This window comes from Triticum dicoccoides, chromosome 5B (assembly GCF_002162155.2).
Source record: "Triticum dicoccoides isolate Atlit2015 ecotype Zavitan chromosome 5B, WEW_v2.0, whole genome shotgun sequence".
In the NCBI taxonomy this organism is placed as follows: Eukaryota; Viridiplantae; Streptophyta; class Magnoliopsida; order Poales; family Poaceae; genus Triticum; species Triticum dicoccoides.
The window spans coordinates 14,922,094-14,949,736 of record NC_041389.1 but is presented as its reverse complement, the minus strand read 5'-3'; positions in this window follow the sequence as shown (position 1 = coordinate 14,949,736).

Here is a 27,643-nt window from a genome sequence, read left to right as displayed (position 1 = left end):
ACCACGCTACCCCGCCGGACTGCCTCCTCCACCTCAACGGCCTGCTTCCTCTCCGTCACGCCGTCTCCGACCTCTTCCCCGAACACCGCTGCCCGAACCCCTACCGGCCACGTGAGCACGCGCCGATCCTCCTCTCTTCCTCCCCCATGCACGCGCTCGAACCCGTGCCGCGCCTCGCGCCCCTGCTGTCGTCCTACTGCGCGCCCGCCCACGCGGGGCCGCGCCCGCTGCCGCTCGCGGCTCCGGTCGGCCCGTGCTGGCCTCACCCCGCCTCTTCTACAAGCGCGCCTACTGTGGCCGCAGCCGACCGTCGCCGACCCCGCGCTGTACCGCCATGGCCTCGTGCGCCCCGGCCTTCCCCCCTCGTCACGACGCCTGCCCGCGCGGTCTCGCTCCGCCTTGCCGCCCGCTCGCGGTGGCCTCGTGCCCTGCTTGCCCGTGCTACCGTGCCGGGGCTGCGCCTTCCGCCGCCCCCTGCAGCCTGTAGCTGCCGGCGCCTATCGCGCTCCCCCGCGCCTGCCGAAGGCCGCCATGGCTCATCTCGCCGGTGCGCGTGCCCTGCAACCCCCCGCGCACGGTGCTTCTCCCATCGTCGCCGGCCATCGAGGCCCCAGGCGCACCCGCCCTCGCCTCTCATGGCGTCGGGTGCGAGCAGCCGCACCAGTACGCCCGTCGCCCTCTTTCCCCTCGCCCGTTCGGGCGGTGCCCGTTGGCCCGACCTGCTAGGGCCTTTGTGCCACTGACCAGAGGGGCCCAACGCATATAACGTTTTAACAGAAAATGTAAAAGAAAATAATAAATAAATAATAAAAATTAAAATATTAATTAATTAATTAAAGAATTAATTAACTTAACTAATCCTGATTAAATTAATCTAATCACTAGTTAACTTAATTAAAACCTGATTAGCCTATTCAGTCTATGCATGCGGACCCCACACGTCAGTTTGACCCAGTCAACCTCTATTGACTGCTGACATCATGCTGACATCATGCTGACATCAGCAATCACTGTTCTGGATAATGTTGCATTAAAATAACTAAATAAATCCTGAAAATGATTTAAATCTTTTAAAATTAATAGAAAATAAACCGTAGCTCAGATGAAAATACTTTCTACATGAAAGTTGCTCAGAACGACGAGACGATTCCGGATACGCAGCCCGTTCGTCCGCCACACACCCCTAACCTATCAAACTCGAAACTTTCCCCCTCCGGCTCCTCTGCCCGAAAACGCGAAACACCGGGAATACTTTCCCGGATGTTTTCCCCCTTCGTCGGTATCACCTACTACCGCGATTGGGCACACCTAGCATCGTTACTTGTCATGTCATGCATCGATATGCATTTGTTTGCATTGTATTCATTGTTTCTTCCCCCTCTTCTCTCCGGTAGACTACGAGACCGACGCTGCTGCTGCCCAGTTCGACTACGGAGTTGACGACCCCTCCTTGCCAGAGCAACCAGGCAAGCCCCCCCCCTTGATCACCAGATATCGCCTACTCTTCTCTATACTGCTTGCATTAGAGTAGTGTAGCATGTTACCGCTTTCCGTTAATCCTATTCTGATGCATAGCCTGACATTGTTGCTACATCTATTGATACCTTACCTGCAATCCTAAATACTTAGTATAGGATGCTAGTTTACCATCAGTGCCCCTACACTCTTGTCCGTCTGCCATGCTATACTACTGGGCCGTGATCACTTCGGGAGGTGATCACGGGCATATACTATATACTTTACACTGTTACATTACCTGTGATACTGTTCGGAGTTGGGGGCTGAAAGGACAGGTGGCTCCATCCCGGTAGAGGTGGGCCTGGGTTCCCGACGGTCCCCGACGGTTACTTTGTGGCGGAGCGATAGGGCAGGTTGAGACCACCTAGGAGAGAGGTGGGCCTGGCCCTGTTGGGCGTTCGCGGATACTTAACACGCTTAACGAGATCTTGGTATTTGATCTGAGTTGGCTACGAGCCTATACGCACTAACCATCTACGCGGGAGTAGTTATGGGTATCCCGACGTCGTGGTATCAGCCGAAGCACTTCAGACATCAGCGACGGAGCGGCGCGCGCCGGATTGGAACGTAAGCCTGCTCTTGTATTAAGGGGGCTAGTTCTGCTTCCGGCCGCCCTCGCAACGTGCAGGTGTGCTATGGGCGATGGGCCCAGACCCCTGTGCGCTTAGGTTTAGACCGGCGTGCTGGCCTCTCTGTTTTGCCTCGGTGGGGCTGCGACATGTTGATCTTCCGAGGCCGGGCATGACCCAGGAAAGTGTGTCCGGCCAAATGGGATCGAGCGTGTTGGGTTATGTGGTGCACCCCTGCAGGGAAGTTAATCTATTCGAATAGCCATGATCTTCGGTAACAGGACGACTTGGAGTTGTACCTTGACCTTATGACAACTAGAACCGGATACTTAATAAAACACACCCTTCCAAGTTCCACAGACAACCCGGTGATCGCTTTTCCGCAGGGCGACGAGGAGAGGATCGCCGGGTAGGATTATGCTATGCGATGCGACTGGAGATGCGCTTGGAGATGCTACCTGGATATGCTACTTGGAGATGCTACTTGGAGGACTTCAATCTACTCTCTTCTACATGCTGCAAGACGGAGGCTGCCAGAAGCGTAGTCTTCGACAGGATTAGCTATCCCCCTCTTATTCTGGCATTCTGCAGTTCAGTCCACTGATATGGCCTCTTTACACATATACCCATGCATATGTAGTGTAGCTCCTTGCTTGCGAGTACTTTGGATGAGTACTCACGGTTGCTTTTCTCCCTCTTTTCCCCTTTTCCCTTCTACCTGGTTGTCGCAACCAGATGCTGGAGCCCTGGAGCCAGACGCCACCGTCGACGACGACTACTACACTGGAGGTGCCTACTACTACGTGCAGGCCGCTGACGACGTCCAGGAGTAGTTAGGAGGATCCCAGGCAGGAGGCCTGCGCCTCTTTCGATCTGTATCCCAGTTTGTGCTAGCCATCTTATGGCAACTTGTTTAACTTATGTCTGTACTCAGATATTGTTGCTTCCGCTGACTCGTCTATGATCGAGCACTTGTATTCGAGCCCTCGCGGCCCCTGGCTTGTATTATGATGCTTGTATGACTTATTTATGTTTTAGAGTTGTGTTGTGATATCTTCCCGTGAGTCCCTGATCTTGATCGTACACATTTGTGTGCATGATTAGTGTACGATTGAATCGGGGGCGTCACAAGGTCGTCTTGGTAGGTTTAATCCTTGAGGGGTCTATGCCCATTTTGCGCACTGTATCCTGATAAAGCAGGTTCAGGCTGCTGCCGCTGTCCATCAGGACTCTTGTGAGGTGAAATCCATCGACGATTGGGTCTAAAACCAATGCGGCGAATCCGCCATGGCGGATGCTGGTGGGGTGGTCCCTTCGGTCAAAAGTGATCGGGCAGGAGGATCATGGATTGAACTTCGGGGCAACTGGCTCCATCGCGTATACATCCCTAAGTGCATGCTTCCGCTCCCTTTTGGGTATGTGTGTTGCGTATATCATGTTCACCGTCCGCACTTGTGGGGGGAAACCCTTCTGTCCTCTATTGTTCGGCGGTCAGGTCTCTTCCTCGTCATCGCTATGCAGCCCCTTGTCATCTTTTTCGGCAATTAACTTGCCTGCCTGCTTGAATACCCAACAGTCCCTGTTGGTGTGGTTGGCTGGTTTTTCGGGGGTGCCGTGTATCTGGCACGAGCGGTCGAGTATTCAGTCCAAATTGGACGGACCCACAGTAGTTCTTCTGAATGGCTTTTTCCGCTGACCGGGTTTAGAGCCTCTGAATCCGGCATTGACTGCCGTGTCTTCACTATTATCGCCGTTAATGCGGCGTTTGTTTTTGTTGCGACGCGACCTGCCATTACGGTCCTTGATATCCGGACTGCTAGAATTTTTGCTGAGGTTGTTGCTGCGTGCTAGCCAGCTGTCCTCACCCACGCAGAAGCGGGTCATGAGTGATGTGAGGGCTGCCATGATTTCGGCTTTTCCTGTCCCAGGTGCCGGGCAAGCCACTCATCGCTGATGTTATGCTTGAAGGCCGCGAGGGCCTCCGCATTCGGGCAGTCGACGATTTGGTTTTTCTTCATTAAGAACCGTGTCCAGAATTGTCTGGCCAATTCATCTGGCTGCTGAATTATGTGGCTTAGGTCATCAGCGTCCGGTGGTCACACATACATGCCTTGGAAGTTATCGAGGAATGCGGCTTCCAGGTCTTCCCAACTCCCAATTGACTCTGCTGGCAAGTTGTTAAGCCAATGCCGGGCTGGTCCTTTAAGTTTGAGTGGGAGATATTTGATGGCGTGAAGATCGTCACCGCGGGCCATATGGATGTGGAGGAGATAGTCTTCGATCCAAACCGCGGGGTCTGCTGTGCCATCGTAAGATTCAATATTTATGGGTTTAAACCCTTCGGGGATTTGATGATCCATTACTTCATCTGTGAAGCATAGTGGGTGTGCGGCGCCTCTGTACTGGGCGATATCACGACGGAGCTCAAACGAGCTTTGTCTATTTTGTTCGGTCCGGCCGGACTTACTGTGTTCGGCGCGACGGTTGTCGTCACGTATCATGGGGCGCCCACGCGATCCATAGATCGACATTGATTGTCTTGCCTTATCCTCCAATATATCTCGCAAGTCCAGAGCGTTCCCCTGTGGCCTTGTGATTTTCGAGCGATGCTGGGGTACGGTTGTAGTGAAGGGCCTAGAGGCCTCTCTGTCGTGACCACGGGGTGGTCGGTCAGCCGTATTGTCTGCTGGTGATGCAGGTTCATACGCCTCCTCCTCTAATCGGGGGAGCAGCTTGCGTTTAGGGTAGCTTTTGGAGGGGCGTTCGAGCTCATGCTCTTCGGCCGCGAGGACTTCAGTCCATCTATCGGCTAGCAGATCTTGATCAACTCTAAGCTGTTGCTGCTTTTTCTTGAGGCTGTTTGCCGTGGCCATAAGCCTACGTTTAAAACGCTCTTGTTCGACAGGATCCTCAGGCACGACGAATTCGTCGTCGTCGAGGCTTGCCTCGTCTCCGGAGGGAGGCATATAATCCTCTACCTCTTCTTCTGCCGCTCTCTCATGAGGGCTGGCGTCTCCGTCCTCCTGTGCTGAGTCTTGCTGGAGTGGGTTGTCTTCGGCACTGTCTGGGGTGTTATTATCTCCGGTGCCGGAATCTTCATTCTTGCTGTGGCGGGATTTAGAGCGGTGCCGCTGATGCCGGCGCTTGGGCTATTTCTTGGAGGGGTCATCCTCCGCTGTTCCTTCACCATTCCCATCCTTTGGGATATCCACCATGTATATGTCATATGATGAGGTGGCTTTCCAGTCCCCGGTAGGCGCTGGTTCTTGGTCGTCTCCGGCATCGTCGTCCATACCGTCATGTCTTCGGAGTCATAGTCTAGCATGTCGGTTAGATCGTCGACAATGGCTACTAAGTGGGTGGTGGGTGGGTTTTGAATTGCTTCGTCGTCCGCATCCCAACCGTCCTGACCGCAGTCCGGCCAGGGCTCTCCTGATAACGAGAGATATTTTAGCGAACTTAAGATGTCGCCAATAGGTGAGTGTTGAAAGTGAAGGAAATATGCCCTAGAGGCAATAATAAAGTTATTATTTATTTCCTCATATCATGATAAATGTTTATTGTTCATGCTAGAATTGTATTAACCGGAAACATGATACATGTGTGAATACATAGACATACATATAGTCACTAGTATGCCTCAACTTGACTAGCTCATTAATCAAAGATGGTTATGTTTCCTAACCATAGACATGTGTTGTCATTTGATTAACGGGATCACATCATTAGGAGAATGATGTGATTGACATGACCCATTCCGTTAGCCTAGCACTTGATCGTTTAGTATATTGCTATTGCTTTCTTCATGACTTATACATGTTCCTGTAACTATGAGATTATGCAACTCCCGTTTACCGGAGGAACACTTTGGGTACTACCAAACGTCACAACGTAACTGGGTGATTATAAAGGAGTACTACTAGTGTCTCCGAAGGTGCATGTTGGGTTGGCGTATTTCGAGATTAGGTTTTGTCACTCCTATTGTCGGAGAGGTATCTCTGGGCCCTCTCGGTAATGCACATCACTATAATCCTTGCAAGCAATGTAGCTAATGAGTTAGTTATGGAATGATGCATTACGTAACGAGTAAAGAGACTTGCCGGTAACGAGATTGAACTAGGTATTGGATACCGACGATCGAATCTCGGGCAAGTAACGTACCGATGACAAAGGGAACAATGTATGTTGTTATGTGGTTTGACCGATAAAGATCTTCGTAGAATATGTAGGAACCAATATGGGCATCCAGGTTCCGCTATTGGTTATTGACCGAGAATAGTTCTAGGTCATGTCTACATAGTTCTCGAACCCGTAGGGTCGGCACGCTTAAAGTTACGATGACAGTTTTATTATGAGTTTATAAGTTTTGATGTACCGAAGTTTGTTCGGAGTCCCGGATGTGATCACAGACATGACGAGGAGTCTCGAAATGGTCGAGACATAAAGATTGATATATATTGGAAGCCTATGTTTGGACATCGGAAGTGTTCCGGGTGAAATCGGCATTTTGCCGGAGTACCGGGGGCTTACCGGAACCCTCTCGGGGGTTATTGGGCCTTCATGGGCCCTAAGGGAGAATAGGAGAGGAGGCAAGAGGTGGGCTGCGCCCCCTCCCCTCCCTAGTCTGAATAGGACAAGGAGAGGGGGGCGGCGCCCCCCCTTTCCTTCCCCTCTTCCTCCTCCTTCCCCCTTCTCCTACTCCAACTAGGAAAGAAGGGAGTCCTACTCCCGGTGGGAGTAGGACTCCCCCTTGGCGCGCCCTCCTTGGCCGGCTGCCCCCTCCCCCTTGGCTCCTTTATATACGGGGGCAAGGGGGCACCCTAAAAAACACAAGTTGATCTACGGATCGTTCCTTAGCCGTGTGCGGTGCCCCCCTCCACCATATTCCACCTCGGTCATATCATCATGGAGTTTAAGCGAAGCCCTGCACCGGTAGAACATCATCATCATCACCATGCCGTCGTGCTGACGGAACTCATCCCCGAAGCTTTGCTGGATCGGAGCCCGGGGATCGTCATCGAGATGAACGTGTGCTGAACTCGGAGGTGCCGTACGTTCGGTACTTGGATCAGTCGGATCGTGAATACGTACGACTACATCAACCGTGTTGTGCTAACGCTTCCACTTACGGTCTACGAGGGTACATGGACAACACTCTCCCCTCTCGTTGCTATGTCATCACCATGATCTTGTGTGTATGTAGGAATTTTTTTGAAATTACTACGTTCCCCAACAGTGGCATCCGAGCCAGGTTTTATGCGTAGATGTCATATGAACGAGTAGAACACAAGTGAGTTGTGGGCGATACAAGTCATACTGCTTACTAGCATGTCATACTTTGGTTCGGCGGTATTGTGAGATGAAGCGGCCCGGACCGACATTACGCGTACGCTTACGTGAGACTGGTTTCACCGTTACGAGCACTCGTGCTTAAAGGTGGCTGGCGGGTGTCTGTCTCTCTCACTTTAGCTGAATCGAGTGTGGCTACACCCGGTCCTTACAAAGGTTAAAACAACACTAACTTGACGAATTATCGTTGTGGTTTTGATGCGTAGGTAAGAACGGTTCTTGCTAAGCCCGTAGCAGCCACGTAAAACATGCAACAACAAAGTAGAGGACATCTAACTTGTTTTTGCAGGGCATGTTGTGATGTGATATGGTCAAAACGTGATGCTATATTTTATTATATGAGATGATCATGTTTTTTAACCGAATTTATCGGCAACTGGCAGGAGCCATATGGTTGTCGCTTTATTGTATGAAATGCGAACGCCCTGTAATTGCTTTACTTTATCACTAAGCGGTAGCGATAGTCGTAGAAGCAATAGATGGCGTAACAACAATGATGCTACGATGGAGATCAAGGTGTCGCGCCGATGACAATGGTGATCACGACGGTGCTTCGAAGATGGAGATCACAAGCACAAGATGATGATGGCCATATCATATCACTTATATTGATTGCATGTGATGTTTATCCTTTATGCATCTTATCTTGCTTTGATTGACGGTAGCATTTTAATATGATCTCTCACTTAAATTATCAAGAAGTGTTCTCCCTGAGTATGCACCGTTGCCAAAGTTCGTCGTGCCCAGACACCATGTGATGATCGGGTGTGATAAGCTCTACGTCCATCTACAACGGGTGCAAGCCAGTTTTGCACACGCCGAATACTCAGGTTAAACTTGACGAGCCTAGCATATGCAGATATGGCCTCGGAACACGGAGACCGAAAGGTCGAGCGTGAATCATATAGTAGATATGATCAACATAGTGATGTTCACCATTGAAAACTACTCCATCTCACGTGATGATCGGTTATGGTTTAGTTGATTTGGATCACGTGATCACTTAGATGACTAGAGAGATGTCCGTCTAAGTGGGAGTTCTTAAGTAATATGATTAATTGAACTTAAATTTATCATGAACTTAGTACCTGATAGTTTTTTGCTCGTCTATGTTTGTTGTAGATAGATGGCTCGTCCTGTTGTTCCGTTGAATTGTAATGCGTTCCTTGAGAAAGCAAAGTTGAAAGATGATGGTAGCAATTACATGGACTGGGTCCGTAACTTGAGGATTATCCTCATTGCTGCACAGAAGAATTACGTCCTGGAAGCACCGCTGGGTGCCAGGCCTGCTGCTGATGCAACTAACGACGTTAAGAACGTCTGGCAGAGCAAAGCTGATGACTAGTCGATAGTTCAGTGTGCCATGCTTTACGGCTTAGAACCGGGTCTTCAACGACGTTTTGAACGTCATGGAGCATATGAGATGTTGCAGGAGTTGAAGTTAATATTTCAAGCAAATGCCCGGATTGAGAGATATGAAGTCTCCAATAAGTTCTATAGCTACAAGATGGAGGAGAATAGTTCTGTCAGTGAACACATACTCAAAATGTCTGGGTATAATAATCACTTGATTCAACTGGGAGTTAATCTTCCTGATGATAGTGTCATTGACAGAATTCTCCAATCACTGCCACCAAGCTACAAGAGCTTCGTGATGAACTATAATATGCAAGGGATGAACAAGACAATTCCCGAGCTCTTCGCAATGCTAAAAGCTGCGGAAGTAAATCAAGAAGGAGCATCAAGTGTTGATGGTTAACAAGACCACTAGTTTCAAGAAAAAGGGCAAAGGGAAGAAGAAGGGGAACTTCAAGAAGAACAGCAAGCAAGTTGCTGCTCAAGAGAAGAAACCCAAGTCTGGACCTAAGCCTGAAACTGAGTGCTTCTACTGCAAGCAGACTGGACACTGGAAGCGGAATTGCCCCAAGTATTTGGCGGATAAGAAGGATGGCAAGGTGAACAAAGGTATATGTGATATACATGTTATTGATGTGTACCTTACTAGAGCTCACAGTAGCACCTGGCTTTTTGATACTGGTTCTGTTGCTAACATTTGCAACTCGAAATAGGGACTACGGAATAAGCGAGCACTGGCCAAGGATGAGGTGACGATGCGCGTGGGAAATGGTTCAAAAGTCGATGTGATCGCGGTCGGCACGCTACATCTACATCTACCTTCGGGATTAGTTTTAGACCTGAATAATTGTTATTTGGTGCCAGCGTTGAGCATGAACATTATATCTGGATCTTGTTTGATGCGAGACGGTTATTCATTTAAATCAGAGAATAATGGTTGTTCTATTTATATGAGTAATACCTTTTATGGTCATGCACCCTTGAAGAGTGGTCTATTTTTGTTGAATCTCGATAGTAGTAATACACATATTCATAATGTCGAAGCCAAAAGATGCAGAGTTAATAATGATAGTGCAACTTATTTGTGGCACTGCCGTTTAGGTCATATCGGTGTAAAACGCATGAAGAAACTCCATACTGATGACTTTTGGAATCACTTGATTATGAATCACTTGGTACTTGCGAAGCGTGCCTCATGGGCAAGATGACTAAAACACCGTTCTCCGGTACTATGGAGAGAGCAACAGATTTTTTGGAAATCATACATACAGATGTATGTGGTCAGATGAATGTTGAAGCTCGTGGCGGATATCGTTATTTTCTCACCTTCATAGATGATTTAAGCAGATATGGGTATATCTACTTTATGAAACACAAGTCTGAAACATTTGAAAAGTTCAAAGAATTTCAGAGTGAAGTGGAAAATCATCGTAACAAGAAAATAAAATTCCTACGATCTAATCCTGGAGGAGAATATTTGAGTTACGAGTTTGGTTTACATTTGAAACAATGCGGAATAGTTTCATAACTCACGCCACCCGGAACACCACAACGAAATGGTGTGTCCGAACGTCGTAATCGTACTTTACTAGATATGGTGCGATCTATGATGTCTCTTACTGATTTACCTCTATCATTCTGGGGTTATGCTTTAGAGACGACCGCATTCACGTTAAATAGGGCACCATCAAAATCCGTTGAGACGACGCCTTATGAACTGTGGTTTGGCAAGAAACCAAAGTTGTCGTTTCTTAAAGTTTGGGGCTGCGATGCTTATGTGAAGAAACTTCAACCAGATAAGCTCGAACCTAAATCGGAGAAATGTGTCTTCATAGGATACCCAAAAGAGAGAGTTGGGTATACCTTCTATCACAGATCCGAAGGCAAGACATTCATTGCTAAGAATGGATCCTTTCTAGAGAAAGAGTTTCTCTCGAAAGAAGTGAGTGGGAGGAAAGTAGAACTTGATGAGGTAACTATACCTGCTCCCTTATTGGAAAGTAGTTCATCACAGAAACCAGTTCCTGTGACACCTACACCAATTAGTGAGGAAGCTAATGATATTGATCATGAAACTTCAGATCAAGTTTCTACTGAACTTCGAAGGTCTACCAGAGTAAGATCCGCACCAGAGTGGTACGGTAATCCTATTCTGGAAGTCAGGTTACTTGACCATGACGAACCTACGAACTATGAGGAAGCGATGATGAGCCCAGATTCCGCAAAATGGCTAGAAGCCATGAAATCTGAGATGTTATCCATGTATGAAAACAAAGTATGGACTTTGGTTGACTTGCCCAATGATCGGCAAGCCATTGAGAATAAATGGATCTTTAAGAAGAAGACTGATGCTGATGGTAATGTAACTGTCTATAAAGCTCGACTTGTTGCAAAAGGTTTTCGACAAGTTCAAGGGGTTGACTACGATGAGACTTTCTCACCTGTAGCGATGCTTAAGTCTGTCCGAATCATGTTAGCTATTGCTGCATTTCATGATTATGAAATTTGGCAAATGGATGTTAAAACTACATTCTTGAATGGATTTCTGTTAGAAGAGTTGTATATGATGCAGCCAGAAGGTTTTGTTAATCCAAAAAGTGCTAACAAAGTGTGCAAACTCCAGCGATCCATTTATGGACTGGTACAAGAATCTCGGAGTTGGAATAAACGCTTTGATAGTGTGATCAAAGCATATGGTTTTATACAGACTTTTGGAGAAGCCTGTATTTACAAGAAAGTGAGTGGGAGCTCTGTAGCATTTCTAATATTATATGTAGATGACATATTATTAATTGGAAATGATATAGAATTTCTGGATAGCATAAAAGGATACTTGAATAAAAGTTTTTCAATGAAAGACCTCGGTGAAGCTGCTTACATATTGGGCATCAAGATTTATAGAGATAGATCAAGACGCTTAATAGGACTTTCACAAAGCACATACCTTGATAAATTTTTGAAAAAGTTCAAAATGGATCAGGCAAAGAAAGGGTTCTTGCCCGTGTTACAAGGTGTGAAGTTGAGTCAGAGTCAATGCCCGACCACTGCAGAAGATAGAGAGAAAATGAAAGATGTTCCCTATGCTTCAGCCATAGGCTCTATCATGTATGCAATGCTGTGTACCAGACCTGATGTATGCTTAGCAATAAGCTTGGCAGGAAGGTACCAAAGTAATCCAGGAGTGGATCACTGGACAACGGTCAAGAACATCCTGCAATACCTGAAAAGGACTAAGGATATGTTTCTCGTATATGGAGGTGACAAAGAGCTAGTCGTAAATGGTTACGTCGATGCAAGCTTTGACACTGATCCGGACGATTCTAAATCGCAAACCGGATACGTGTTTTTATTAAACGGTGGAGCTGTAAGTTGGTGCAGTTCTAAACAAAGCGTCGTGGCGGGATCTACATGTGAAGCGGAGTACATAGCTGCTTCAGAAGCAGCAAATGAAGGAGTTTGGATGAAGGAGTTCATTTTCGATCTAGGTGTCATACCTAGTGCATCGGGACCAATAAAGATCTTCTGTGACAATACTGGTGCAATTGCTTTGGCAAAGGAATCCAGATTTCACAAGAGGACCAAGCACATCAAGAGACGCTTCAATTCCATCCGGGACCAAGTCCAGGTGGGAGACATAGAAATTTGCAAGATACATACGGATCTGAATGTTGCAGACCCATTGACTAAGCCTCTCTCATGAGCAAAACATGATCAGCACCAAGACTCCATGGGTGTTAGAATCATTACTATGTAATCTAGATTATTGACTCTAGTGCAAGTGGGAGACTGAAGGAAATATGCCCTAGAGGCAATAATAAAGTTATTATTTATTTCCTCATATCATGATAAATGTTTATTGTTCATGCTAGAATTGTATTAACCGGAAACATGATACATGTGTGAATACATAGACATACATATAGTCACTATTATGCCTCTACTTGACTAGCTCATTAATCAAAGATGGTTATGTTTCCTAACGATAGACATGTGTTGTGATTTGATTAACGGGATCACATCATTAGGAGAATGATGTGATTGACCTGACCCATTCCGTTAGCCTAGCACTTGATCGTTTAGTATATTGCTATTGCTTTCTTCATGACTTATACATGTTCCTGTAACTATGAGATTATGCAACTCCCGTTTAGCGGAGGAACACTTTGGGTACTAACAAACGTCACAACGTAACTGGGTGATTATAAAGGAGTACTACAGGTGTCTCCGAAGGTGCATGTTGGGTTGGCGTATTTCGAGATTAGGTTTTGTCACTCCGATTGTCGGAGAGGTATCTCTGGGCCCTCTCGGTAATGCACATCACTATAAGCCTTGCAAGCACTGTAGCTAATGAGTTAGTTACGGAATGATGCATTACGTAACGAGTAAAGAGACTTGCCGGTAACGAGATTGAACTAGGTATTGGATACCGACGATCGAATCTCGGGCAAGTAACATACCGATGACAAAGGGAACAACGTATGTTGTTATGTGGTTTGACCGATAAAGATCTTCGTAGAATATGTAGGAACCAATATGGGCATCTAGGTTCCGCTATTGGTTATTGACCGAGAATAGTTCTAGGTCATGTCTACATAGTTCTCGAACCCGTAGGATCCGATAGCTTAAAGTTACGATGACAGTTTTATTATGAGTTTATAAGTTTTGATGTACCGAAGTTTGTTTGGAGTCCCGGATGTGATCACGGACATGACAAGGAGTCTCGAAATGGCCGAGACATAAAGATTGATATATTGGAAGCCTATGTTTGGACATCGGAAGTGTTCCGGGTGAAATCGGCATTTTACCGGAGTACCGGGGGGTTACCGGAACCCTCCCGGGGGTTATTGGGCCTTCATGGGTCCTAAAGGAGAAGAGGAGAGGAGGCAAGAGGTGGGCTGCGCCCCCTCCCCTCCCTAGTCCAAATAGGACAAGGATAGGGGGGCGGCGCCCCCCTTTCCTTCCCCTCTTCCTCCTCCTTCCCCCTTCTCCTACTCCAACTAGGAAAGAAGGGAGTCCTACTCCTGGTGGGAGTATGACTCCCCCTTGGCGCGCCCTCCTTGGCCGGCTGCCCCCTCCCCCTTGGCTCCTTTATATACGAGGCAGGGGGGCACCCTAAAAAACACAAGTTGATCTACGGATCGTTCCTTAGCCGTGTGCGGTGCCCCCCTCCACCATATTTCACCTCGGTCATATCGTCACGGAGTTTAAGCGAAGCCCTACGCCGGTAGAACATCATCATCGTCACCACGCCGTCATGCTGACGGAACTCATCCCCGAAGCTTTGCTGGATCGGAGCCCGGGGATCGTCATCGAGCTGAACGTGTGCTGAACTCGGAGGTGCCGTACGTTCGGTACTTGGATCGGTCGGATCGTGAAGACGTACGACTACATCAACTGCGTTGTGCTAACGCTTCCGCTTACGGTCTACGAGGGTACGTGGACAACACTCTCCCCTCTCGTTGCTATGTCATCACCATGATCTTGCGTGTACGTAGGAATTTTTTTGAAATTACTACGTTCCCCAACAGAAAGATGTCCGCAGCGGTGAACTCCATGACCGGCGCCCAATCGGACTCGATTGGAGGGGGCACGGGAGGTTCGGAGTCCGGCGAGGAATCCGGCACCTCGGAGTCACGAGCTTCATGAGGGACAAGGTCAGTGTTTGGCTCTATCGCCGTAGAGGTTGCAGCTCCCGAGGCGGTGTCTAGCCACCCGTCCTCGATCTGCGCAGCCGGCTCCGAGTTGAAGATTGGAGCGGACTCGAGTGCGGCCTCCAGGGTACTGTCCGGCTGCAGAGCTAAATCATGCCCGTCGTGACAGTGCAGCGCGCTTAGCTGTGGCTCGAATCCATCGAAGATCAAGTCCCCGCGGATGTCAGCCATGAAGTTCAAACTTCCAAATCTGACCTGACGGCCAGGGGCGTAGCTTTCGACCTGCTCCAGATGGCCAAGCGAATTGGCCCGCAGTGCAAAGCCGCCGAATACGAAGATCTGTCCGGGGAGGAAGGACTCACCCTAGACTGCGTCGTTGTTGATGATCCAAGAAGCCATCGAGCCTATCGGTGACGACATAGAGGAACTCTCAATGAAAGCACCAATGTCGGTGTCAAAACCAGCGGATCTCGGGTAGGGGGTCCCGAACTGTGCGTCTAGGCGGATGGTAACAGGAGACAAGGGACACAATGTTTTACCCAGGTTCGGGCCCTCTTGATGGAGGTAAAACCCTACGTCCTGCTTGATTAATATTGATGATGTGTGTTACAAGAGTAGATCTACCACGAGATCAAGGAGGCTAAACCCTAGAAGCTAGCCTATGGTATGATTGTTGTTCATCCTACGGACTAAACCCATCCGGTTTATATAGACACCGGAGAGGGCTAGTGAGGGAGTCCTGGACTAGGGGGTGTCCGGATAGCCGAACTATCATCATCGGCCGGACTCCAAGACTATGAAGATACAAGATTGAAGACTTCGTCCCGTGTCCGGATGGGACTTTCCTTGGCGTGGAAGGCAAGCTTGGCAATACGGATATGTAGATCTCCTACCATTGTAACCGACTCTGTGTAACCCTAGCCCTCTCCGGTGTCTATATAAACCGGATGGCTTTAGTCCGTAGGACGAACAACAATCATACCATAGTCTAGCTTCTAGGTTTTTGCCTCCTTGATCTCGTGGTAGATCTACTCTTGTAACACACATCATCAATATTAATCAAGCAGGACGTAGGGTTTTACCTCCATCAAGAGGGCCCGAACCTGAGTAAAACATCGTGTCACTTGTCTCCTGTTACCATCCACCTAGACGCACAGTTCGGGACCCCCTACCCGAGATCCACCGGTTTTGACACCGACATTGGTGCTTTCATTGAGAGTTCCTGTGTGTCGTCACCAATAGGATCGATGACTTCTTCGATCATCATCAACGATGCAGTCCAGGGTGAGACCTTCCTCCCCGGACAGATCTTCGTATTCGGCGGCTTTGCACCGCGGGCCAATTCGCTTGGCCATCTGGAGCAGATCGAAAGCTACGCCCCTGGCCGTCAGGTTAGGTTTGGAAGTTTGAACTTCACAGCTGACATCCACGGGGACTTGATCTTCGATGGATCCGAGCCACAGCCAAGCGCGCCGCACTATCACGATGGGCATGATTTAGCTATGCAGCCGGACAGTACCCTGGAGGCCACACTCGAGTCTGCTCCGATCTTCAATTCGGAGCCGGCTGCGCAGATCGAGGACGGATGGTTAGACACCGCCTCGGGGGCTGCAACCTCTATGACAATAGAGCCGAACACTTACCTTGTCCCTCATGAAGCTCGTGACTCCGAGGTGCCGGACTCCTTGCCGGACTCCGAACCTCCCGCGCCGCCTCCAACCGAATCCGGTTGGGCGCCGATCATGGAGTTCACCGCGGCAGACATCTTTCAGCACTCACCTTTCAGCGACATCTTGAGTTCGCTAAAGTGTCTCTCGTTATCAGGAGAGCCCTGGCCAGACTGCGGCCAGGATGGTTGGGATGCGGACGATGAAGAAATTCAAAGCCCACCCACCACCCACTTAGTAGCCACTGTCGACGATCTAACCGACATGCTAGACTACGACTCCGAAGACATCGACGGTATGGACGATGATGCCGGAGACGACCAAGAACCAGCGCCCATCGGGCACTGGAAAGCCAGCTCATCATATGACATATACATGGTGGATATCCCAAAGGATGGGAATGGCGATGGAACAGCGGAGGATGACCCCTCCAAGAAACAGCCCAAGCGCCGGCGTCAGCGACGCCGCTCTAAATCCCACCACAGCAAGAATGAAGACTCCGGCACCGGAGATAATAACACACCGGACAGTGCCGAAACAACCCACTCCAGCAAGATTCAGCGCAGGAGGACGGAGACGCCAACCCTCATGAGAGAGCGGCAGAAGAAGAGGTAGAGGATTATATGCCTCCCTCCGGAGACGAGGCAAGCCTCGACGACAACGAATTCGTCGTGCCTAAGGATCCCGTCGAACAAGAGCGTTTTAAACGCAGGCTTATGGCCACGCCAAACAGCCTCAAGAAAAAGCAGCAACAGCTTAGAGCTGATCAAGATCTACTAGCCGACAGATGGACTGAAGTCCTCGTGGCCGAAGAGCATGAGCTCGAACGCCCCTCCAAAAGCTACCCTAAACGCGAACTGCTCCCCCGATTAGAGGAGGAGGCGTATGAACCTGCATCACCAGCAGACAATACGGCTGACCGACCACCCCGTGGTCACGACAGAGAGGCCTCTAGGCCCTTCACTAGAACCGTACCCCGGCATCATTCAAAAAGCACAAGGCTACAGGGGAACACTCCGGACTTGCGAGATATATTGGAGGATAAGGCAAGACAATCAAGATCGATCTATGGATTGCGTGGGCGCCCCATGATAAGTGACGACAACCGTCGCGCCGGACACAGTAAGTCCGGCCGGGCCGAACAAAATAGAAAAAGCTCTTTTGAGCTCCGTCGTGATATCGCCCAGTACAGAGGCGCCGCACACCCACTATGCTTCACAGATGAAGTAATGGATCATCAAATCCCCGAAGGGTTTAAACCCGTGAATATTGAATCTAACGATGGCACAACAGACCTCGCGGTTTGGATCGAAGACTATCTCCTTCAGATCCACATTGCCCGTGGTGATGATATTCACGCCATCAAATATCTCCCACTCAAGCTTAAAGGACCAGCCCGACATTGGCTTAACAGCTTGCTAGCAGAGTCAATCGGGAGTTGGGAAGACCCGGAAGCCGCATTCCTCGATAACTTCCAAGGCACGTATGTGCGACCACCAGACGCTGATGACCTAAGACACATAATTCAGCAGCCAGACGAATCGGCCAGACAATTCTGGACGTGGTTCTTAACCAAGAAAAACCAAATCGTCGATTGTCCGGATGCCAAGGCCCTCGCAGCCTTCAAGCATAACATCCGCGACGAGTGGTTTGACCGGCACCTGGGACAGGAAAAGCCGAAATCCATGGCAGCCCTCACATCACTCATGACCCGCTTCTGCGCGGGTGAGGACAGCTGGCTAGCACGCAGCAACAACCTCACCAAAAATTCTGGCAGTCCGGATATCAAGGACCGTAATGGCAGGTCGCGTCACAACAAAAACAAACACCGCATTAACGGTGATAATAGTGAAGATACGGCAGTCAACGCCGGATTCAGAGGCTCTAAACCCGGTCAACGGAAATAGCCATTCAAAAGAACTACTCCGGGTCTGTCCAATTGGGACCGAATACTCGACCGCTCGTGCTAGATACACGGCACCCCCAAAAAGCCAGCTAACCACACCAACAGGGACTGTTGGGTATTCAAGCAGGCAGGCAAGTTAATTGCCGAAAACAATGACAAGGGGCTGCATAGCGATGACGAGGAAGAGACCCGACCGCCGAACAATAGAGGACAGAAGGGTTTTCCCCCACAGGTGCGGACGGTGAACATGATATACGCAACGCACATACCCAAAAGGGAGCGGAAGCGTGCACTCAGGGATGTATACACGATGGAGCCAGTCGCCCCGAAGTTCAATCCATGGTCCTCCTGCCTGATCACTTTTGACCGAAGGGACCACCCCACCAGCATCCGCCACGGCGGATTCGCCGCATTGGTTTTAGACCCAATCGTCGATGGATTTCACCTCACCAGAGTCCTGATGGATGGCGGCAGCAGCCTAAACCTGCTTTATCAGGATACGGTGCACAAAATGGGCATAGACCCCTCAAAGATTAAACCTACCAAGACGACCTTTAAAGGTGTCATAGCAGGTGTAGAAGCCAATTGTACAGGCTCAGTTACACTGGAAGTGGTCTTCGGATCCCCGGATAACTTCCGAAGCGAGGAGTTAATCTTCGACATAGTTCCGTTCCGCAGCGGCTATCATGCTCTACTCGGACGTACCGTGTTTGCAAAGTTCAATGCGGTGCCGCACTATGCATACCTCAAGCTCAAGATGCCAGGCCCTCAACGAGTCATCACGGTCAACATAAACACTGAACGCTCTCTCCGAACGGAGGAACATACAAGGGCTCTCGCGGTAGAAGTACAGTGCAGCCTCTTAAGGCAATTCTCGAGTCCGGCCGTTAAGCGACCGGACACGGCTAAACGCGCCCGGAGTAACCTACAACAAGACCACCTGACACATTCGAGCACGCGTAGCAGTGCGGCCCCAACCCCAGCCCCTACAAAACATCAAGACTGATCCTTCGCGTACACCATTATGCTCTGAAGATACTATGGGCATGGGGAGAGGGGCACGACCATGATAGGCCCAGAATGCGGCTCAACCACAACAGGGGCTCTCAAGTGCGTCGTTCTTTTTTTTCCTTTTTATTTTTACCCATAGGACTCCGTTCGTCAGAGGCCCTGTCCGGCAGCAGACCTGCCGAACTCACGATGCAACAGCCAGTGAAGGAGAAAGGCTACATCGAATATCCACGTGGTCTCCATTACGAGCATTAAATCTGTTTTATACACCATTCCGCAGCCTACCCCTGGAGGGGGACATGTTTAATAGTCCATCCCTTGCTTATCGCACCATTTGTATCGTTTTGCATTCACAGCAGTTTTTCTTGAATAAGTAATGCAGCATCTTTTTGCTTCCAATTGCATTTCTTTCTTATACATATGTTCATTTATGACATGTTGCATCCGTACATTTTGGTACGGCTAAATACACCAGGGGCTTATGTTTCCCGCATCATGGTGTGATACGTCCGAACACTTTCACAAGTGCGGCACCCCGAACTTATAGCATTATATGCATCGGCTCCGAATCATGTCTTGGGTCAATAGTTGGGTTTGCCCGGCTCCCATGTTTTGGTACCTTACATTCTGTTGTCGGCTAAGGTAGCCCTGGGAGAACCACTGCGATTGCACCCCAGTTGAGCTGGGCGAGCGCCTTAGTGGAGAAAGCTAAAACTGACCGTCATGATGAGGCGAGAGCTGGTCGCTGTTCGAGAGGTTTATCGCGAGTCCTAAAAGACTTATGCCGCTTAGAGCGAGGAGCCGACTTTGTCCGGCCCAGGCGTGGATAGCGCCCCAAATTCGGCCTTCCGAAAACTAGGGGCTTCGCCGAAATTTAAAATTATAGAATTCTATGGCTAAGTGAGAGTGTTCAAGCATTATAAGTCCGGTTGCCTTGTTTGTTGCGTGAGCGCCTCCCTAGATGGACCCAAATATGGGAACAAGAGTGCTCAAATTTATCCCGAACACCCCAGCACTCGTGGCATGGGGGCTGAAGCCGACGACTTGCGATCTCTCAGATTTGATAAACAGCCGCACAGAAGGTAATATTTTAAATTAAAACGCGTTGCTTAGCGCATATGAACTAAGTTTTCAGTGCATAGGATAACAAAATGTGAGTCTACTCAAATATTACATCTTTGGAGTACTCGCCCGCAATAGTGCGGGCACCCTTCAGCACACTCTTATAATACATCTCGGGCATGCGATGCTCCTTCCCCTGCGGTGGCGCGTCCGTCACAAGCTTCTGGGCATCCATCTTGCCCCAGTGCACCTTTGCGCAGGCAAGGGCCCGACGGGCACCTTCAATACAGGCGGAGTGCTTGATGACTTCAACCCATGGACACGCATCCACCAGTCGCCGCACCAGGCCGAAGTAGCTCCCAGGCATGGCCTCCTTCGGCCACAGCCGAACTATGAGGCCCTTCATGGCCTGTTCGGCCGCCTTGTGGAGCTCGACCAGCTGCTTTAGCTGGTCGCTAAGGGGCACCAGATGTTCGGCCTCAGCATACTGAGACCAGAAGACCTTCTCCGCCGAGCTCCCCTCCTCGGCCCGGTAGAACGCTGCAGCATCGGACACGCTGCGAGGAAGATCTGCGAACGCTCCTGGAGAGCTCCGAATTCGGGTAAGCAACAGGTAATTAACACTCACATGCTTACTTTGTATGAAAACTGCCTTACCCGCTGCTATTTTCTTCAACGTCTCGATTTCTTGGAGGGCCTTGTAGGCTTCGGCATTAGCGGCTTTGGCACTCTCAAGAGCCATTGCAAGCTCAGACTCTCGAGTCTTCGAGTCACGCTCCAGGCTCTCATGTTTTTTCACGAGATCCTGGAGCTCTTGCTGTACCTCCGGCACCCGCGCCTCCTGCTTCTCTTGCTCGGTGCGCTCCGCGGCCGCATTACGTTCGGCCGCGGCCACCGCCTCCTCCAGGGTAACCACCTCGTTAGTGGCCCCTGCAATACCCACGTTATCCTTGTCATTCTTTTTGCAACCAAAATCCTTTTCTGTAAGGTACAATGTTAATAAGGTGTTACTCACCTTCCTTGTCCTCGAGCTGCTTCTTGGCACAGCCGAGCTCGTTCTCGGACCGCTCGAGGCTTTCCTTCAAAGTATTGACCTCCGCAGTCAGTGCGGCAGAGGTCAGCAGCGCAGCCTGCAATCCCATATTGACATATTTTTTATGACTCCTGCGTATATCTTTTTAGATCCTCAGTCCGGCTTTTCTTTCCGAACACCGAACCGAGCATCAGGGGCTACTGTCTATGCGGTACTATTTTACATATATCAAAATTCTTACCTCAAAGCCTGTTAGAAGGCTGCTGCAGGCTTCGGTCAGCCTGCTCTTGGCGAGCTGCACCTTCTGAATCACCGCACTCATAACAGTGCGGTGTTCCTCTTTGATGGAGGCGCCATTGAGCGCCTCCAGCAAGCTATCCGGCGCCTCCGGTTGGACGGAGGCTGCCGGCGTCGCGGTCTTGCCCTTCTTACGAAGGGGCCGCCCGCCGGACTCCAGAGCCACTATGGGTTCCGGGGCCGAGTCCGGTGCAAAGTCCGGGAGGTTGTCCTGCGACACCTCCAGGGCCTCCTCCTCCTGGTGGGTCCCTTCCCGGGAACCTACCTCGGCATCATCCGCATCACGGGGGGTGGAGACGGTCGGAAGAGAATCCATATCGGACACACCTAAGGACCCGCTCGACGTAGCGGGGAGATCATCCTTGGGCGGACTGCAGGGTTGTATGTGGCATTAGAAGGACACTATGTGGCAAAAAGAAAAAACCATGAAGTTATTCGGGAGTCCGGATACTTACGATCTTGCCAGGGGCTTGGCCCTTGGAGGCCAGTCCTCTTCGTCGTCGCTAGCGTTGGCGGAGCAGTCCGGGGAAAGAGTTTTTCCCTTCTTGGACCCTTCGGCCTCCCTCGTTGGGGAGGCCTTCCTTTTCTTCCCTCCCCCCGCTGGGGGAGAGGCTTTCTTCTCCTCCTCGCCTTTGTGGGAGGAGTCTGCCTCGGAGTCATCATCCGATAACACCTGAAAATGGGAACTCTTTCGAGTCCCCGTGGCCTTCTTCTTGGCCTTCTTCTCCGGCACCACATGGGGCGTCGGAGCCAGCAACCCCGTTAAGCGGGCGTCCGCTGGGTCCTCTGGCAATGGGGCCGGACAGATAGTCTGCTCGGCCTTCGCCAGCCAGTCCTGTCAAAGGAAAGGGAGTTTAGATCCCGCATAGAGTCAAACTATGGATAACAAGCGTCCCGTAAAGGACAAAATCACTTGCCTCGTCAGCCGGACGCTGCGAGCTAAATCCGCGATCTTCGGTAGCGGATGCGGGAGCCTCGGCGCCCTTGAACAGCACCTTCCAGACATCTTCGTACGTAGTGTCGAAGAGCCTGCTCAAAGTCTGGTGCTGCGCCGGATCGAACTCGCACATGTTGAAGCCCCGTCATTGGCACAGGAGGATCCTGCGGATGAGCATGACCTGGACCACGTTGACAAGCTTGAGCTTCTTGTCCACTAGCTTTTTGATGCACGCTTGGAGTCCGGTCAGCTCCTCCGAATCACCCCAAATCCGTCTGCTCTCTTTCCAGGAGGTGAGCCGTGTGGGGATGCCCGATCTGAATTCGGGGGCCGCTTCCCATTCGGGGTCACGTGGCTTGGTGATGTAGAACCACCCCGACTGCCACCCCTTAATGGTTTCCACGAAAGTGCCCTTAAGCCAAGTAACGTTCGACATCCTGCCCACCATGGCGCCTCCGCACTCCGCTTGGCTGCCCTTCACAACCTTCGGCTTGACACTGAAGGTCTTGAGCCACAAGCCGAAGTGGGACTGGATGCAGAGGAAGGCCTCACACACGATGATAAACGACGAGATATTGAGGATGAAATTTGGGGCCAGATCATGGAAATCCAGGCCGTAGTAAAACATGAGCCCCCGGACAAAGGGATGGAGTGGGAAGCGCAGTCCGCGGAGGAAATGGGGAAGAAATACTACCCTCTCATGGGGCCTGGGGGTGGGGATGAGCTCTCCCTCGTCGGGGAGCCGATGCGCGATGTTGCTGGATAGATATCCGGCGCTGCGCAGCTTCTGGATGTGCCCCTCCATGACGGAGGACGCCATCCACTTGCCTCCCACTCCGGACATAGTTGGAGAAGGTTGAGGTGAGATGTGCGGACTTGGGCGCTTGAGCTCGAGTTCGCAGAGATGGATAAGCCAAGGAGGAAGAAGGCGCAGGTAAAAGGGTTGGATCTTTATCCCCTTATATGGGCGGACAAAAACGTGTGTCCCCACCGGCCGATAAAACTCGCTTATCTCCCAAGCGCCGCAATCAATGGCACGGTTGGGTTACCCACATCCGTATTGATGGGAATCCCGGAATAAGGGGAGCATCATCTCTGCTTCGACAAGACGTGCCAAGGAAACCGCTTCACTAAACGCGCCGAGGTGGTACAATAAAAACGATTCAAGTAAAGGCTTGGTAGTGGTGTGATGTCACGCCACCAAATACGTCAGCAGATCGAACTTGTGTAAATATTATTCTCTCTACGGTGGTATGTGGAATTTATTTTGCAGAGCCGGACACTATCCAGGTGTTCACAATCTTCTATAAATTATTCGGAGGAGGAACCCGCCTTGCAATGCCGAAGACAATATGCGCCGGACTCGTCGTCATTGAAGCCTGGTTCAGGGGCTACTGAGGGAGTCCTGGACTAGGGGGTGTCCGGATAGCCGAACTATCATCATCGGCCGGACTCCAAGACTATGAAGATACAAGATTGAAGACTTCATCCCGTGTCCGGATGGGACTTTCCTTGGAGTGGAAGGCAAGCTTGGCAATACGGATATGTAGATCTCCTACCATTGTAACCGACTCTGTGTAACCCTAGCCCTCTCCGATGTCTATATAAACTGGATGGCTTTAGTCCGTAGGACGAACAACAATCATACCATAGGCTAGCTTCTAGGGTTTAGCCTCCTGGATCTCGTGGTAGATCTACTCTTGTAACACATATCATCAATATTAATCAAGCATGACGTAGGGTTTTACCTCCATCAAGAGGGCCCGAACCTGGGTAAAACATCGTGTCCCTTGTCTCCTGTTACCATCCGCCTAGACGCACAGTTCGGGACCCCCTACCCGAGATCCACCAGTTTTGACACCGACAGCTAGGGTTACACAGAGTCGGTTACAATGGTAGGAGATCTACATATCCGTATCGCCAAGCTTGCCTTCCACGCCAAGGAAAGTCCCATCCGGACATGGGACGAAGTCTTCAATCTCGTATCTTCATAGTCTTGGAGTCCGGCCAATGATGATAGTTCGGCTATCCGGACACCCCCTTGTCGTGGACTCCCTCAGCAAGTCTCCCTACGGTTTCCCTAGGGAGATCCAATCTGCCCTGGCCGCCGCCCCCTAGGGGAAACCCTAGGGCGCCTCCCCCTCTTCCCTTCCCCCTATATATAGTAAGGAGGTGGGAGGGCAGCCGTGACCCTTCCCCTGGTGCAGCCCCTCCCTCCTCATACATCTCCTCCTCCTCCGTAGAGCTTGGCGAAGCCCCGCATAAATACCACAAGCTCCACCACCAAGCCGTCATGCTGCCGGAGCTCTCCCTCAACTTCCCCTCTCCCCTTGTTGGATAAAGAAGGAGGAGACGTCCCCGGGCTGTACGTGTGTTGAACGCGGAGGCACCGTCCGTTCGGTGCTAGATCAGATCTTCCGCGATTTGAATTGCCGCGAGTAGGACTCCATCAACCGTGTTCTTGTAACGCTTCCGCTTAGCGATCTTCACGTATGAAGATGCACTCGCTCTATCTCTCTTGTTGATAGTATCTCCTAGATTGATCTTGGTGAGACGTAGGAAAATTTTGAATAATTACTACGTTCCCCAACAGGCAGGAGCACGCGGCACGACGGGCGCTGGTTTGGGAGGCTGGAGCAAGAAGACCAGAGGTTGAAGAAGCACTACGGCCGTTGGATGGACATCATACGGTCACTGGAGCTAGAATCGTTCATATTGACTAAGTTGAGAAAGCCCTTCGTCCCCGTCAAGTTAGTAGGCCCACAAGTCAGCCTCCCACCAAGGTGGGTCCCAGCTAGCAGGGGAAGTATTCATTTTTTTGTGCGTAATAAGGAGGCACTTCCGATGGGTCCGAGCTGACAGCGGGGCGAATGTTTTTTTCGCGAAATACGGTGGCCCATCCGGTGGGTCCCAGCAGTAAGGGGGATTTTTTTTGCGAAATACGGTGGCCCGTCCGGTGGGTCCCGGCAGTAAGGTGGAGGAATAATTATTTTGCACGTAATAAGCAGGCACTTCCTTGCGCCTCCCAGCTGTCAACCTATCCATGCACAATACTCTTCTGATGGAAGTTGGTCGTTGACCACATTGACCATGCCGCGCCGAGAGCACCACAATGATGGACGACGGCGAGGCCTAGTAAGGGGACGACACGGAGCCGGGGAAGATGCGGCAGTGGATGCCCACGCGGAGAGGAGTATGAGGGTTCACTTGTTCGGCCGCGGTGTGAGGCTGCCATCGCCATAGAATAACAGGGGGTGTGGGTGAGTGGAGGGATGGCCTGGCCGGCGGTGGGAGTAGTAGGGGGCGGTGAGGCCTTCGCGGCAGCACAGCCGGCCACGGGAGGCAGGAGCAGGCGGCACGACCGGCGCTGCTTTGGGCGGCTAGAGCAAGAAGACCAGAGGTTGAAGAAGCACTATGGCCGTTGGATGGGCATCGTACGTTCACTAGAGCTAGAATCGTTCATATTGACTAAGTTGACAAAGCCCTCTATCCCTGTCAACTTAGTAGGCCCACAAGTCAGCCACCCACTATGGTGGGTCCCAGCTAGCAGGGGGTATTCATTTTTTTGTGCGTAATAAGGAGGCACCTTGCGCGCAAAGATATAGCTGGTTGGTCTGACCTGTCAAAGGGGGGAACGTTTTTTTTGTGAAATATAGAGGCCCTTCCCGTGGGTCCTAGCTGTCAGGTGGAGGGATCATTATTTTGCGTGTAATAAGGAGGCATTTCCTTGCGTGCGGCCGTGGACCCAGCTGTCAACCTCTCCATGTACTGTCCACTTCCGATGGATGTCATTCATTGACCACATTGACCAGGCCGCGCCGAGAGCACCAGGGCGGTGGACGACGGTGAGGCCTAGGAAGGGAACAACACAGAGCCAGGGAAGACTCGACAGTTGTTTCCCACGCGGAGGAGTACGAGGGTTTACTGGTTCGTCTGCCGTCCCCGGAGAATAGCGACAGGTGTGGCTGAGTAGAGGGATGGCTAGGCCAGCGATGGGAGTATGGTGGGGCGGTGAGGCCTGCGCGGCAGCATAGCCGACCGCGCGAGGAGGGAGCAGGCAGTCCCGCCGGCGCTTGTTTGAGCTGCTGGAGCAGGAAAAGCAGAGATTGAAGAAGCACGACAGCCGTTGGATGGACATCCAACAGTCACTGTTCTCGTGTGTTGACTAAGTTGACACGGCGTTGCGTGTGCGTCAACCTTTTTTTAAGTAAGCATACACGTCAACCTGTAGTAGGCGCACAAGTCAACCTCAAATCCGTGGAAAACAACATACATCCCATCTGCCATTATTTCTAATAATGTACAACCCATTTGCTAATTCTCAAGAATTTTTTTGGAGCCCATCTTCTTTTTGTTAGCATTACACCCCATATTGTGGCCACGGTTAAAAGTATACGAAATATTGCATACTTCGGCGCGGCCAACTGTTTTTAATTCCGGAATATCGATTCACATTCAAACTATTTTGTAAAATAATTTATATAAATATAAAATCCAAATAATTGTCCACGCATAAAAATCAATGGAATTTAAAATCCTTTAATGAAAAAAAATTTGAAACTAATTCTCAGTTTGATGTGTTTTAAAAATGTACAACCCATTTCTGGGCAAACTGAATGAAACTCTCCTCATCTTGAAAAATTTGCAGCCCAGAAGGGATGATAAAGCAAGTAGGCCTCGTTTGGGTATTTCTTTAAAAAAATAGAACATGGCTAGCCATTTTCAGCAAGAAAAAAACACAACTGGGCTCATGATGTGGTAAACATAAATAAAACCCTGGCTAGACGAGCCACAGCCCCCACACAGCCCCGTTGTTACCCTGATCCGTTGCTAAAACTAGTATAAATAACAACAACTTGTTGCTCAAAAAAAACTACGCGACCTACTGGGTCCCTGGTGTCAGCCGCTCATAGTGTAATTCTCTCGTTTATTGACTATGTTGACAATGGCGTGAGCCCCAGATGTCCAACCATTAGGAGGAACCATATTTTTGGGCTTGTAATATAGAGGCACTTTCTTGCGTACTGCCATGATGCTGGTGGGTCCCTACTATCATCCTCTTCACATACAGTCATCTCCTTGTTCCTCTCGGTTGTTGGCGACGTTGACAATACAAGAGGGTGGCGCACCGCGCACGGTGAGCAAACCAAGGCCGCAAAGCAGAGAACGACGGCGAGGCCTCGGACGGAACAAAAAGGAATCATGGAAGATGTGCCGGTCCAGTCACAGGCAGAGGGGAGTACGAGGGTTGACTGGTTCGGGTGCGGGTGCGTGTTCGGGCTACGTC